Here is a 15,455-nt window from a genome sequence, read left to right as displayed (position 1 = left end):
CAGACTTTACTTAAAACATGCTTATTCCAGAGTCACTATCAGAGGGTCAGTAGGACTTCCCAGCAGAACTAAAACCAGGGAGTGTGGAATTCACTGGCTGCATGCTTGTTCCACTGGAAGCAAAGGATGAGCATGACTGCTGTGTAAGAAGATACATTCACATATCACTCTCAACCTTCCTTTCTTAGATGTCACACAATAAACTCTATCTATCTATCTATCTATCTATCTATCTATCTATCTATCTATCTATCTATCTATCTATCTATCTATCTATCTATCTATCTATCTATCTATCTATCTATCTATCTATCTATCTATCTATCTATCTATCTATCTATCTATCTATCTATCTATCTATCTATCTATCTATCTATCTATCTATCTATCTATCTATCTATCTATCTATCTATCTATCTATCTATCTATCTATCTATCTATCTATCTATCTATCTATCTATCTATCTATCTATCTATCTATCTATCTATCTATCTATCTATCTATCTATCTATCTATCTATCTATCTATCTATCTATCTATCTATCTATCTATCTATCTATCTATCTATCTATCTATCTATCTATCTATCTATCTATCTATCTATCTATCTATCTATCTATCTATCTATCTATCTATCTATCTATCTATCTATCTATCTATCTATCTATCTATCTATCTATCTATCTATCTATCTATCTATCTATCTATCTATCTATCTATCTATCTATCTATCTATCTATCTATCTATCTATCTATCTATCTATCTATCTATCTATCTATCTATCTATCTATCTATCTATCTATCTATCTATCTATCTATTTGGGTCAAGTTGTGGTCTTCTTATGGTGTCAATAAGTGTATGAATTCAATTATTTCCATATTATTGGGGCTCATTCACATCACACTGTGCAGGTTATTGTGTTGAAGTGTGGTGTTAAATTGCATTGCAAAGCTTTTTTAAAAAAATTCAATGTAATCCAATGCACTTCACAGCATTGCGACATATCGACAAGCATGAAATGTGTTTTACTGCGCTGCCCACCATGTCTACATTACTGCCCACCATGTCTACATTACTGCGCTGCCCATCATGTCTACATTACTAAACAAGCAAAAAATTTTGATGGGATGCTCAACCTCAGATTGTCTCCATATTTGATAGTCATTTCTTTTGCATGTGTGCGCTATTCTTTTTTAATATACATGTTGCTTGGTCCATAGCTGCACCGCCTTTAGATATACATGTTCAGGGTTTGCTCCCCAAATTTTTTGCTTGTTTATTATGTATTCGGTCTGACCAGACTTCTGAGTTTGAGCATCCCATCCCCCACACACACCTGTACTCTATTGGTGTCCACTATCAAGTAGATATAGGAGGAGTCCCTTGTAGTGCATTAGCACATCTATCCCAACAAGGAGTGTTATCTCCAAGGGTTAGAGAGGCTGGATTCACCCCTTTTTTATGGATAGTGTAGGACCCACTGATAATGGGGTACTTTGACGCAGTGGTGGGCTTGAGCACGATATGGCCATATGGTGGGACCAAATCCCCATTTTTATATATGGATTGTCTTCAGATTTGATAGTCATTTCTTTTGCATGTGTGCGCTATTCTTTTTTAATATACATGTTGCTTGGTCCATAGCTGCACTGGCTTTAGATATACATGTTCAGGGTGTGCTCCCCCATTTTTTTTCTTGTTTATTATGTATTAGGTCTACATTACTGCCCACCATGTCTAAATGACTGCTCACCATGTCTACATTACTGCTGCTCACCATGTCTATATTACTGCTCACTGTGTCTAAAGTACTGCACTGCCCACCATGTCTAAATTGCGCTGCCCATCGTGTCTACATTAGTGCGCTGCCCACCATTTCTAAATTACTGCGATTCCCACTGTGTCCACTTTACTGCCCACAGTGTCTACATTACTGCGCTGCCCACCGTGTCTACGTTACTGCGCTGCCAACTGTGTCTACATTACTGCGCTGCCCACCGCATCTACTTTACTGCACTGCCCACCGCATCTACTTTACTGCACTGCCCACCGCATCTACGTTACTGCGCTGCCCACTGCGTCTACGTTACTGCGCTGCCCACCGTGTCTACATTACTGCGCTGCCCACCGCATCTACTTTACTGCACTGCCCACCGCATCTACTTTACTGCACTGCCCACCGCATCTACGTTACTGCGCTGCCCACTGCGTCTACGTTACTGCGCTGCCCACCGTGTCTACATTACTGCGCTGCCCACAGCACCTACATTACTGCTCTGCTCACCATGTTTACATTTTTCCCTGCAAGCACCACCACAGTATTTCGGTGTGAACTGGACACATAAACAGCAATGGCATTTCCTGTGTCTTTGCGTTGGTCAACTCAAATCAATGCTCTAGGTGTGAAGGAGCCCCTATGGATCATTTTTCACTACCATCTGGATCACTTTCAAGAGGTGTTCATTCTGAAGATGAAAATGATCAGATGAGTTGGGTAATTCCTGTTTCTCCAGCCCATGTTGTTTTGTAAAGTGCAACAATCACTTATGATTTTTAATTTATTTTCTTACTATTAACATGAAGGTCTCTTTGCACTTATACGCACGTTTTTTTTGTTTGTTTTTGTTTTTTACTTGTCTTCCTACTTTGTCTTTCCAACTTGTTTCTCTTTTTTTTCCTTACTGTTAACATCGAAGGTCGGTCTGCGCTGCCCACCGAGTCTAATTTACTCAGCTGCCCATCATGTCTACATTACTGCTCACCATGTCTATATTACTGCCCACCGAGTCTACATTACTGCACTGCCCATCATGTCTACATTACTGCCCACCATGTCTACATTACTGCCCACCGAGTCTACATTACTGTGCTGCCCACCAAGTCTACATTACTGCCCACCATGTCTACATTACTGCCCACCATGTCTACATTACTGCACTGCCCATCATGTCTACATTACTTCCCACCATGTCTACATTACTGCCCATCATGCCTACTTTACTCCTCACCATGTCTACATTACTGCCCATCATGCCTACTTTACTGCTCACCATGTCTACATTACTGCCCATCATGCCTACTTTACTCCTCACCATGTCTACATTACTGTGCTGCCCACCATATCTACATTACTGCTCACCATGTCTACCTTGATGTGCTGCCCACCATGTCTACATTACTCCTCACCATGTCTACATTACTGCACTGCCCACCATGTCTTCATTACTCCTCCCATGTCTACATTACTGCACTGCCCACCATGTCTACATTGCTCCTCACCATGTCTACATTACTCCTCACCATGTCTACATTACTGCCCACCATGTCTACATTACTGCCCACCATGTCTACATTACTGTGCTGCCCACCATGTCTACATTATTGCCCACCATGTCTACATTACTGCCCACCATGTCTACATTACTGCCCACCGAGTCTACATTACTGTGCTGCCCACCATGTCTACATTACTGCCCATCATGTCTACATTACTGCTCACCATGCCTACATTACTGCACTGCTCACCATGTCTACATTACTGCACTGCCCATCATGTCTACATTACTGCACTGCCCATCATGTCTACATTACTGCCCACCATGTCTACATTACTGCTCAACATGTCTACATTACTGTGCTGCCCACCATGTCTACATTACTGCTCACCATGTCTACATTACTGTGCTGCCCACCATGTCTACATTACTGCCCACCATGTCTACATTACTTTGCTGCCCACCATGTCTACCTTACTGTGCTGCCCACCATGTCTACATTACTCCTCACCATGTCTACATTACTGCACTGCCCACCATGTTTACATTACTCCTCACCATGTCTACATTACTGCACTGCCCACCATGTCTACATTACTGCACTGCCCACCATGTCTACATTACTCCTCACCATGTCTACATTACTGCACTGCCCACCATGTCTACATTACTCCTCACCATGTCTACATTACTGCACTGCCCACCATGTTTACATTACTCCTCACCATGTCTACATTACTGCACTGCCCACCATGTCTACATTACTGCACTGCCCACCATGTCTACATTACTGCCCACCATGTCTATATTACTGCCCACCATGTCTACATTACTGCGCTGCTCACCATGTCTACATTACTGCCCACCATGTCTTAAATACTGCCCACCATGTCTACATTACTGCGCTGCCCACCATGTCTACATTACTGCCCACTCTGTCTACATTACTGCTCACCATGTCTAAATTACTGCGCTGCCCACCATGTTTACATTACTGCCCACCATGTTTACATTACTGCCCACCATGTTTACATTACTGTCCACCATGTCTATATTACTGTGCTGCCCACCATGTCTACATTACTGCCCTTCCCATCATGTCTACATTACTGCCCTTCCCACCATGTCTACATTACTGTGCTGCCCACCATGTCTGCATTACTGCCCACCGTGTCTATATTACTGTGCTGCCCACCATGTCTACATTACTGCCCATCATGTCTACATTACTGCACTGCCCACCATGTCTGTATTACTGCACTGTGCAGAAGCGCATTTGTGAAGTCTAATGTGGAAGAGAAGGCCTGGCTCACAGTCTCCACTCACATTCATCCCAAAGGTGTTTTATCAGGTTGAGGTCAGGACTCTGTGCAGGTCAGCCAAGTTCCTCCACTCCAAACTCGCTCATCTGTCTTTATGGACCTTGCTTTGTGCACTGGTGTGCAGTCATGTTGGAACAGGAAGGGGCCATCCCCAAACATGGGAGCATGAAATTGTCCAAAATGTCTTGGTATGCTGACTCCTGACTCCAAATGCAATGTGATTGTCGCACAAGAGGATCACGTGTCAAATCGCACCTTTCACAATCGTGTGAAGCTTGTCACCCATAAAGGAGCAGGAGCTTCTTTTCAGGTGACCAACCCATGTAGGACAGCCCATTCAAGGGAATGGGCTGCCCTATGTGACACACCAAATCGCATGAAAATTGCATGCCAAAATCATGTAGCGGGAACGCTCTCCAAGGCAATAGAGTGGAGTGGGGGGCCATCTTGCCCTCACTAGACTTCCTACCTGAGAGGACATCAGACCGGATTATTTTTCCCGCTACCGACAGGTCCGGTAAGCTGGGAAAACGACTGAGAAGCGGCAGGAGGGGGGGGGGCACTTCTCCCGCCGCCCATAAAGGTGATCCCGCAGGGAATATGCTGCTGGCACCACCCTTATGTTAAGGCGGACCGCCCGCCGTTTAAAAAAATACCAGGGTTATGGCAGCTATCTGCTATCTGCTGCCATAACCCCAGTATTTAACGTCAAAGTACCGATGTAAATACACGGTGGGTGGTCCGTAAGTGGGTAATTTATTTTCTATAGTATTCAAATTTGAATTAATTCCTTTCGAAATTCGAATTTCGGAAGGCTATATATTTCCTATTTTATTCTATTCTTTTTTTTTTCTATCCTATTTTATTCTAATCTTTTCTTTTCTACTATTTACTTTTCTATTGTATTTAAATGTATTCTTTTTGAAATTTGAATTTCAGAAGATGGTTATATTCTTTCTATTCCATTTTATCTGTTTTATTTCTTTTCTGTTCTGTTTTACTTTATTACATTCTATTCTTTTATTTATTTTCTATTCTATTTTGTTCTGTATTACTCTATTATATTCTATTCTTTTATTTTCTATTCTATTTTTTCTATTCTTTTATCTTCTATTCTGTTTTGTTTTACCCTATTCTATTCTATTTTTTTATTTTCTGTTCTATTATTTTCTATTCTATGCCTTTATTTTCTATCCTATTTTATTTTACTATTTTCTTTTCTATTCTTTACTTTTCTATTGTATTCTATTTGAAATTTGAATTTCAGAAAATGGTTATATTCTTTCTATCCCATTGTATCTGTTTTTTCTTTATTTTTCTATTCTATTTTATTCTGTTCTTTTATTTTCTATTCTCATTTGTTCTGTTTTACTCTATTTATATTATATTCTTTTATTTTCTATTCTGTTCTGTTTTTACCCTATTAGATTACATTTTTTTTTTATTTTCTATTCTATTATTTTCTATTCTATTTTATTCTCTTCAGAAATTCAAAAACGATTCAAATTCGAATTGCCCCTGAAATTTTTGTTTTATTTCAGATTCATTTAAATTAGTTACTATTGTTAATGTACGGTTCATTTCGTTCAGAATTGAAATTCGGACGAATGTTTCGTCATTCGGAAATTCGGATGTATCTGAATTTATTGAAATTCGAATTGAATTAACTTATTGAATTGTTTTGATGACTGAATGATTGAATTGTTTTGATGAATGAATGTATTGAAATTCGGACGAATGTTTTTTGTTATTTGGAAATTCAAATGTATCCGAATTACCGAATAAAGAAACATTCATCCGAATTTCAATTCTGATGCACATTTATACGCACAACACTCGTGCAAAAAAAAAAAACGCACCACAACTGAAGTGCCATTAAAAATGAATGCCTCCGAAACACGCATTTGACAATATTGCAGTGGGATTTGGAATTTGGGCAGAATTGCAGCGATTCTGCCTGCGATTCCAAATCGCCAGATGTGAACGGGTCCTTAGGGTGCATTGGCAGCCTATTCATTTCAATGGGCAGCCATGATAGAGCACACCTTAACTAGTGGCATAAAATGCATTCATGTAAGTGCGCTAACAAAGAAACTGGCTCTACATTACCGTGCCGCACACCACGCCTTCGTTGCACCATGACAGTGTGAACCCAGCCCAAATGGTGGATCAAACAATAATATCGGTGATCGGAATGATGGGATCAAACAGTCAGTTGGAAGAAAAAAATTGCTGTATTTATGGGAAACATTGTTTTCATACTCCATTCCAGGAGCAAAGGGCCCCTTGGAATGAAAGCATTGGCAGCCTTGCCTGTTATCTCCATAGTCACCCTGGCATTTGGTATGAGCTGGATGCAGATAACAGAGGTTGGTATAAAGCCCTCCTGGCATCACCTCTCTCCAGTTCCAGCTGAGTTGTAGGCCCTGTAAAGGCGGTTGGAGGTGGAGGTTGGTAATGGGGATGGGGAGGGGGTGGTATGTCTGATGGGAATTTGTTGACTAATTCTCTCCGGTAACCTGTCGCTCTTATTAGCGCACCCCCTGCTCCTGAGAGGGAGGAGAGCCATTGAAAAGCATTTCCTGATAACTTTATTAAAGAGAATCCTCCTTATTCACATTCCAAAGGCCTGGCCAGGAGATGAAAGTGAAGAACCAGGAGACGGGGTCCCCCCTCCACAGATGTCATTGTGCCTGTAGTGAAAGGGCTCCACGTAGACACACAAAGCTGCTGGCCACTTCAAAAGGCTCTAATAGATGCTAATGACCAGTATATGGAGTGCAGACTCTTGGAAGGAGAAGAATAGGGGGCGAATTAGAGAGGACCATGCCTATTTACAATGCCTCCAATGGAAACCCTCGGCTTTCCTCGGTGTGGACGGGGTCTGCTCTGGGTTGTCAGATCTTGTTCTCCTTGTCTCCTATCAGACACCCCAGGGAGCTCCCTTGTCCAGAGCTGAGACATTTCCCTTGTCCAGAGCTGAGACATTTCACACCTAGAGAAGGGGACAACCATGAAAGTGACATCAGTTATTGTGCAAACTGTGAGGAACTTTGTGTGTGACCTGTCAAGGCCGCTTCATGCCAAGTTTCAGTAGACAAAGTAAAAGTGATGATACAAAACCCAAATGGTGACCAGGTTTTGGCACCTCTAATGGTAGTTGAACCATGGTGGAGGAAGTGCAGATTTAAAGCGGAGTTTCGGCCACGGGTGTAAATTAGCTAAAAATACCCCCGGGACAGTCAGGGTTAGTACATTCCACAATGGATAGCCTCTGATCTGTCCCGGGTCGCACTTACCTGCAAGAAGAAATACTTACCTTGAAAATTTCTTCTCCAGCGCTGCCATCTCGGATGTGGGCAGCTGAAGCCGGCGTGATCCTCTTCTGCGTCCTCTTCCGTGTCCTCTTCTCCCAGAATGCGCCTGCACCGGCCCCGCTCGTCACTTCCGGTGCGGGCGCGTCATCCCTCCACAGCTTCTGGGCATGCCCAGAAGCTGTTTAGCAGGGAATGAGGCGCCCGCACCGGAACTGACGAGCGGGGCCGGTGCAGGCGCATTGACTCCTGAGAGCGATGGCGTTCAGCTCCCAGGAATCAATGCAAAGAGGAAGTGACGGCGCGGGCAGAGGGAGGAAGTGACGGCGCGGGCAGAGGGAGGAAGTGGAAGAAAGGTGAGTATATTTTCTTCTATAACAAGGTAAGTAACCAAAAAAAAATGTAATTATCCTTTTGTTTTTCAGGTGACCAAGAGCAAGCGGATGGCCCAAAATCAATTATGTCGATTTTGTGGCCGTAACTCCACTTTAACTATTGTTGCAATGAAGTTGATTTACTAAATCTGGTGCAGCTCTGCATAGAAACCAAGATTCCAGGTTTTTTTTTTAAGCAAAGCCTAATTGAACAAGCTGAAGTAAGAAGTTGATTGGCTACCATGCAAAGCTGCACCAGATTCTGAGTGCTTCAGTTTTGGCAAATCAACCCACAAGTGTATTTGACCTTGAACTTCTAGGCCAGGTATGCATCGTGTTGGTGAATCTTAACCACTTGCCGACCGCTCACTGAGCTGGTACTTCGCTGGATTCCTCCCCTTCTCGGCGGCGCGCTCTGTATTCAGACACAGCGGGAGTCGGGCCAGGGGAGGAGAGGCGGTGATCACCGCCGCTCTTCCCCGATAGTCGGGGATCGAGTGAGGAGATCCGCCCACTTGTGTAAACAAAGCGGGCGGATCTCCTATGTGACAGACAGTGACCAATTACAGGATTCAGCATAGCTGAACCTGCGATCTGTCCCTGTGTCACACAATCCCCTCCCCCCACACACGTCAGTAAGCACCAGGCATACATTTAACCCCTTGATCACCAATAAAGTTAACCCCTTCCCTGCCAGTGCCATTATTACAGTAACAGTGCATATTTATAGCACTGATTACTGTAGTTATGTCACTGGTACCCCCAAAAGTGTCCACCGCAATGTCGCAGTCCCACAAAAAAAATCGCAGATCGCCGCCATTACTATTTAAAAAAAAAAAAAACAATAAAAATGACATAAATCTTTCCCATAGTTAGTAGCTGCGATAACTTTTGCGCAAACCAATCAAAATACGCTTATTGTGATTTTTTTTTTTTTTTTTTACCAAACATATGTAGCAGAAAACAAATTGGCCTAAAATGTTAAAAAATTTAGATTTTTACATTTCTTTTTTTTGGGGAATTTCATATAAAAAAAATTTGAAAAATATTGTTATTTTTTCAAAATTGTCGCTCTTTTTTTGTTTATAGTAAAAATCACACAGGTGATAAAATACCACCAAAAGAAAGCTCTATTTGTGGGAGGAAAAAAAACATAAATTTAATTTGGGTACAGCATCGCACGACCGCACAATTGTCCGTTAAAATAACGCAGTGCCGAATCGCAAAATATGGCCTGGTCAGGAATGGGGTAAAATCTTCCGGTCTTAAAGCGGTTAAAAATACGCTCATTGAGAATTTTTTTGTCAAAGACATGTAGCTAAATACATTTTGGCCTAAATATATGACAAAAATTGAATTTATTGGATATTTTTTAACTGTCAAAGTTGAAAATGTAAATTTTTTTTGCAAAATTTTCGCTAATTTTTTATTAATATTGCAAAAAATGAAAAGCGTAGAGGTGATCAAATACCACCAAAAGAAAGCTCTGTTTGTGGGGAAAAAAGGACGTAAATTTCGTTTGGGTACGGCGTTGCATGACCGCACAATTGTCAGTTAAATTCGCACAGTGCCAAGTTGTGGCACGGGACTTAAAGCAGGAAAATCCTCCGGTGGTAAAGTGGTTAATGTACTGTACTTTATTTTATTGCGTTGTGCCGCAATACACAAATGGGTACAAATCTGTGTGCCTTGAGATGTATTGGCAAGGTAGGTTGGAGCGCCATTCAAAATTAAAGCGTAACTCCACTTTTGTTGAGAAAAAAACATTCCCCTCTGGGTGATCTCTGTACATTACAAGGATTTTAACAAACTTTGTTTCAGATTCCTACCTTTTGTTGTTCTGAAGAAATCATTGTTTGTTCATCTGTGCTGATTAGGTTAAATGGGAGTGGGGAGTGGTTTCATAATTATCTATCAGCTGTGGCAGCTGCAGGGCTCTAATGAGGAAAGCTGCTGTGCCTGCATCCCTTTAGACATGTTCCTATTGTGAGTATCTCACCAAAAATGATGTTTTTGTTGCAGGGGATGCCAGAAATCTGACTTGTATCTTAGGCAGACTTCTGGGAAAATTGGTGAGCCAATCACACAAGCAGGAAATGTTTCTGGGGGTGTGGTCAGTATACATTCTGTGTACAGAAAAGCTCCAGGCGGCCATATTGCATTGCATTTTCAGAAAATGACAACAGCTGCAGATTGAAAAGGAAAGGTAATTTTTAATAACATTCAATTACAATATGATTTGTGTTGCAATTGTATACGCTTTATTGTTTATTTATTTGCTGATTTTTTTTCCCCCACGAAAGTGGAGTTACCCTTGAGAGCCGGTTCACATTAGAGCGATCCGACTTGCCGGGGCGACCTCACAAGTCACGGTGCGCAGCTCGCACCGCGACCTCAGAGCAGCCGGCACGGACTTCATAACATTAAAGTCAATGCAGGTCGCTCTGGGTCGCCCCAAAGAAACTCCGGACCCTTTTTCTAAGTCGGAGCGACTTGTGTCGCTCCTATTAGAACGGGTCCACCGCTTCTCTATGGCAGGCGACCTACGGCGACCAGTCAGGCGACCAGGTCGCCTGACAGGTCGCCCCGGTGTGAACCGGATCTTAAACACGTGTTTCTGTGCGGTGCAATAATGTGCGCTAAAACCCCCTTTTTTTCCTGCAAACAACTTACCTGAATGGGGCATAAAAGCAGGACTACAGCCAAATATTTTCTTTTTTTTTTAATGAAGTGGATATTTTATTGTGTATGGCCCCATTGGGGGGATATACCTACACTCTGTGCAGTCCCAATGGGGGCACATGTGGCAGAAAAATCATTTTTTCTCACGTAATTATAGGGATTGCAGGGGTTGCGATTGCGACCTGGACCCTTGCGACCCGGACTCTTGCTTCAGGGGTCCTGTACGGTTTCCCTGTCAGATTTGGTTATAGAGGAACCATTGCCCCCCCCCATTTTCCTCCTTTGGCTGCTAAATGCCGGCAGGAGGGAGAGAAGGAGAAGCTTCTTCTCCTCTCCCTCCCTCCGGCATTCAGCAGCCGAAGGAGGAAAGTGGAGGGCATTGGTTCCTCTATATGTCACCCCCACTGCTCCTCCTATCTGGTTTTCTTTTTTCATGCTGCCCCGGGTCCCTGCGTGCCTACCCCGGTCCCCCCGCAGCACTGCCGACTTCCCCCCTCCCATCTATCGCCAGCTGCTGTAGGGGATGCCTTCAGGATGTAGAGCAGAGGAAGGGGATGGTAAATATCTTATTTACTGGCTCCTTACTTGTCGGAATAGACACAGTGAGTGACCAGTACCAATCACTCCTGCGTCCGTTCATAACTGAAGCATAGTAAACTGTCTACTATACTTCTGTTTGGGAATTTACAGGAAGCTCTGAGGGCTGTGTTCTCAATCTTTTCTCTGTTTCAAAGGTGAAACATCTGAGGTCTGTTTAGATCCCTGATATATCATCAAAGCCCCCCAATGAAGTTTAAAAAAAAAAAAAATAATTTGTATAAAAAAAAAAAAATGAAATGGTAAACAAAAATAAAAAAATAAAATAAAAAAACTACTGACCCAGTCCACTGCCCTACTGACCCGGTCCACTGCCCTACTGACCCCGCCTACTGCCCTATTGACCCCATCCACTGCCCTATTGACCCCATCCACTGCCCTACCGACCCCGTCCACTGCCCTACCAACCCCGTCCACTGCCCTGCCGACCCCGCCCACTGCCCTATTGACCCCGCCCACTGCCCTATTGACCCCGCCCACTGCCCTACTGACCCAGTCCACTGCCCTACTGACCCCGTCCACTGCCCTACTGACCCCGTCCACTGCCCTACTGACCCCGTCCACTGCCCTTCTGACGCCGTCCACTGCCCTTCTGACGCCGTCCACTGCCCTTCTGACGCCGTCCACTGCCCTACTGACGCCGTCCACTGCCCTACTGATCCTGTGCACTGCCCTACTCTGACCCCATCCACTGCCCTACTCTGACCCCATCCACTGCCCTACTCTGACCCCGTCCACTGCCCTACTCTGACCCCGTCCACTGCCCTACTGACCCTGTGCACTTCCCTGCTCCTGTTCTAGAATTCTGAGGTTTTAATATACAAATTCTTGCTACATGGACAGTCCACCTGAGCTCTCTTTGTGCCGGGTTTCCCCCATAGAGCTACCATTGATCTCAGACCGAGTAAAACGCACCAGTGGGAGCCCAGGTGGTCTGTCCTTTTACCAGGAATTGGTTTATTATAACTACGTAATTATCAAACACGAGCGCAGTTCTTTTCTTTTCTTTATAATATTGCAGATACAGTACATAATTGTTTTCAATCTTATTTTATTTATTTATAAAAAACAAATATACAAAGGAAAAGGAAAGAACAAAAACTCCCTCAAAAACCCTCTTATTAATACCAAGATAAGGAGATACATAATTGAAAAGATGGGTCCCAGATGGAACTTGTTGTTCATCTTACAGTGTATGTGTGTGTATATACAGAATATTACCAAAGTATTGGGACGCCTGCCTTTACACACACATGAACTTTAATGGCATCCCAGTCTTAGTCTGTAGGGATCAATATTGAGTTGGCCCACCCTTTGCAGCTATAACAGCTTCAACTCCTCTGGGAAGGCTGTCCACAAGGTTTAGGAGTGTCTATGGGAATGTTTGACCATTCTTCCAGAAGCGCATTTGTGAGGTCTGCTCTCTTTTTCACCCCAAAGGTGTTCTATCGGGTTGAGGTCAGGACTCTGTGCAGGCCAGTCAAGTCCCTCCACCCCAAACTCACTCATCCATGTCTTTATGGACTTTGCTTTTAGTGATGGACGAACATCGGCCGGGGCGGTTTGCGAACGTTTGCTGCAAACTTTCTTAAATGTCCGCGAACCGCAAGTTCGCGGCGGGCCCCATTGACTTTAATGGGAGGCGAACTTTAAAAACCTTTAGATCATATTTGCAACCACAAAAGACTTCCTAGCTGTGTACAAATAGTCCCACCACATGGACAATGCCATAACAGAAGTATTGCAATTGCAAAAGTTGCCCTTAAATTTTTTTTTATTTTTGCAGGACTAAAATACACTGTTATAATAGTATACTGTTAAATAACACCCCACTTCAATATGTGGTATTGGGGGGCCACTGGTCTATCACACCAGTTGTACAAACAATTGGCCAGTGAGTTTGGCACTGTGTGTAGCAGAGTTAACACAGCAAAAGAGGCTGTCCCATTCCATCTGATGGCTGTGTCATGGGTCAAAGTTCTCCCCAATGTAAACTAATGTGGCCGTCACGAACAACGCCATGTGTTCGCAAAATCAGCGGACTGCGAACGAGGAAAGTTCGCCGCGAAGCGACCACTGGGCGAACCGCAAGGCTGTCCCTACTTGCTTTGTGCGCTGGTCCAAATCATTTGGGATTGGGCTTGGCCCCTTAGTTCCAGTGAAGAGAACTCTTAACACCAAGACATTTTGGACAATTTCATGCTTACCACGTTGTGGGAACAGATGGGGGATGGCTCCTTCCAAAACAGTGCACCAGTGCAGAAAAAAGGTCCAGAAAGACATGGATGAGAGAGTTTGGGGTGGAGGAACTTGACTGCAAAGAGTCCTGACCTCAACCGGATAGAACATCTTTCAGACGAATTAACCGCTTGTCGACTGCGCACAGTATATTTACTGCGGCAGTCAGCCCCGGTCAGGCAGAGTTGACGTAGATCTACGTCGCTAGCCTGTCACCGGCTTTTGAGCCAATAGCGGGCAAGCGCGCGCCCGCCCCGGCTCGTTCACAGAGGAGTCCGCGCGTGTGACCGGTGGACCCGATGTCCGACGGTCACACTACGATCGTCGGTAGAGCGGAAGAAAGGCAGGACGGCTTATGTAAACAAGCCGCCTGTCATTCTCCCCTGTGTAAAAATGGAGATCAAACGGTTCTACTATGTAGGACAGTTCATCTCTGTTTTTACAATAGTAGACATGTCCCTTTACAGTTAGAAACACGCCCCTAGGACACACTTAACCCCTCCCTCTCCAATACAGTTAACCCCTTCCCTGCCAGTGTCATTTTTACAGTAACAGTGCATATGTATAGCACTGATTACTGTAGAAATGTCACTGGTACCCCCAAAAGTGTCAAAAATGTCAGTCAAGGGTCCGATCTGTCCGCCGCAATGTCGCAGTCCCGCAAAAAAATCGCAGATTGCCGCCATTACTCGTTAAAAAAAAAAAAACACCAAAAATGACAAAAATCTTTCCCTTTGTTAGTAAACGCGAAAACTTTTGCGCAAACCAATCAAAATACGCTTTTTGCGACTTTTTTTTTTTTTTTTTTACCAAACATATGTAGCATAAAACAAATTGGCCGAAAATGTTAAAAAATTAGATTTTTAGATTTTTTTGGGGGGAATTTCATATAAAATAAAAGTGAAAAATATTGTTATTTTTGCAAAATTCACTCCCTTTTTTTGTTTATAGCGCATAATCAAAAAATCGCACAAGTGATCAAATACCACCAAAAGAAAGCTTTGTTTGTGGGAAAAAAAGGACGTGAAATTCGTTTAGGTACAGCGTCGAACGACCGCGCAATTGTCCGTTAAAGTCACACAGTAAAAAATCGCAAAATACCCCCTGGTCAGGAAGGGGGTAAAATCTTCCGGGGCTTAAGTGGTTAAAGCAGAGACAGCCAGCCAGGCCTTCTCTCCAATATCAGTGTCTGACCTCACAAATGCACTTCTGGACAGGGCCGGCCTTACCATGGGTCCTGCTGGGTCCATTGGACCCAGACGGGACTTTGAGAGGGGCAGAAAATTGACGCACAAGAATTTTTTTTTCCAGCAGCTTTGTGTGTCATCAGTTTGCGGCATGTTACGGCAGCATTTCTCCATCTCATACTCTGTCGCCTGTAATGCAAACTGATAAATGAGAAAGCGGAGCATCTCCTGCGGGAATCGTCGTTCACGTGATCGTGGTGTGCGCAATGACGTCAGACATCAGTGCACTCCATCTCACACACAGCAGGCTGGATCTTCTAGGGTGGTGGCCGCAGCAGACGCAGGAGTGACAGGAGGACAGACAGTGAGTGTTTGGTGGACCGGTCCGGTGGTGAGTTATGGAAGAAGATAACACTCAGTATATAACATTTTCTACATTTTATATTTAATACATTTATTACTG

Source organism: Pelophylax lessonae, assembly GCF_965119305.1.
Source record: "Pelophylax lessonae genome assembly, chromosome: 1".
In the NCBI taxonomy this organism is placed as follows: Eukaryota; Metazoa; Chordata; class Amphibia; order Anura; family Ranidae; genus Pelophylax; species Pelophylax lessonae.
The sequence above is the reverse complement of the archived record's forward strand: the minus strand, read 5'-3'. Positions refer to the sequence as shown.